General features: G+C 29.0%; 1 non-coding gene across 1 annotated transcript; it reads left to right on the forward strand.

Annotated features, from left to right (window-relative positions):
• The first annotated feature begins 1,125 nt into the window (after positions 1-1,125).
• On the forward strand, positions 1,126-1,197 carry TRNAD-GUC (transfer RNA aspartic acid (anticodon GUC)). The gene has a single exon. It is a non-coding gene; the product is annotated as a tRNA-Asp (tRNA).
• The last annotated feature ends 453 nt before the right edge of the window (positions 1,198-1,650 follow it).

Genomic DNA, 1,650 nt, shown 5'->3' on the forward strand with positions numbered 1-1,650 from the left:
TGTTAGTGTTTCTTTTTATTTGCTGATGTATTGTTCATTTGATCACCCATGTCTTGCTTTCCAGTTTTGTTTATAAAATGCTTTTCCTTTCAAAGAAAATGATGAAAAGACATGGAGAAAATGGATCTCTTTGGCACAACCCCATTTTTATATGAAACTCATAACTAGCGTTCACCAAAACATACACAAAGTCAAGAAAATATTAACCCCTAAGGCACAAACGTGCAAGTGATCCTTTCTTGTCATCTTTGTTTCTTGAACACCTAGGAAATTTGTATTGTTTTTATGAAAAATATCCTTTGTGCACCCTCACTTTTCCACTCACCCATCCGTTGAATATTCATGGAGTATATTACGGAAAAGACCCTTTTAAATCATATTCACAACCCTTTCATTCTACAACCAATAGCTTTTCCTATTTTACTAGTAGATCAAATTTTCTTGATCATAGAGAACAAATTACGATATTTGCTTTTGAAACCATAAAAACGCAAGCTACCGACATTTCAAAATTGGACTAAACCTACAAATTTAAGCAAACCACACGGACCATTTACATAATTTACTTTTTTTTTTCTTTCATATTAAGATATATCATAAATCCGTGTCGATAGCAATCTAATAGTCGGCCTCTAAAGTTGGTTTCATTTTTGAGTTCATTAAAGAAGGATGGCATTCTTAAATGACAGACAATGAACATGTTGAGTTCATTTCATGATGTTAACACTTATATTTAACATTTTGTAAATAATAGCCAAAAAAGGTAGATAGTAACAATTATCATTTACTTAACGTATTATTTCCATTTAAAATAAATACAATATTAAAAGAAATTATATTTTACTTATTTGCTTCTATTTAGATTTAGGTAAATTATTTATGTTTGTGCAATAACTAAACTCTGATATCAAAGTAGTCAAAACTGTATATTTCATTTGACACAAAAGATTTACTTTTTGGGAGAGTACTCTTTCGTTTCATATCACTTTGATAATTAAAATCATAAAAAGTTTTAATACACTCATTACGATTTAAACATATATCTTTATTTAATAACAAAGTTATTATACGTTTGTTCATCCACGATACATTCAAATAATTATGTTACCGAAACCTAGACATGAAGTCGTTGTAGTATAGTGGTAAGTATTCCCGCCTGTCACGCGGGTGACCCGGGTTCGATCCCCGGCAACGGCGTTTTTCTTTTTTTCTCACACTTTTTAGCTTTCTTTTGGATCGTATGCACCTTTATTGAAGAGTTATATCAACTCTAGACATCTTTTCTCTTAATTGTTAAGCAGTTATGGTATATTATATAAGTGATTTCATAGGCAGCTGTGAATTTGTCCAAAAAAGCTATAGGAACCATATTAATTTTACATTTGAATTATTTCAAAAAAGAATGGGGATATTTTCTAATATAATAATGTATATGTTGAATCAGTTTTATAGTAATAAGTAAGGTTTTTATTATGTTTCATTATATTTATGCATAAATCATAATCCGTCAAGAAAAGAAACAACTCGTTCACTTTATGCGATCTCACCATCAATCTTCATACCTTCAAATTCAAAAGATACATTTTGAATTTTATTTTATTTTATTATTTATTTATTTACTTTGAAACAGCAAGGATAAATTATTAAATT

This window comes from Lactuca sativa, chromosome 3, assembly GCF_002870075.4.
Source record: "Lactuca sativa cultivar Salinas chromosome 3, Lsat_Salinas_v11, whole genome shotgun sequence".
Taxonomy (NCBI): Eukaryota; Viridiplantae; Streptophyta; class Magnoliopsida; order Asterales; family Asteraceae; genus Lactuca; species Lactuca sativa.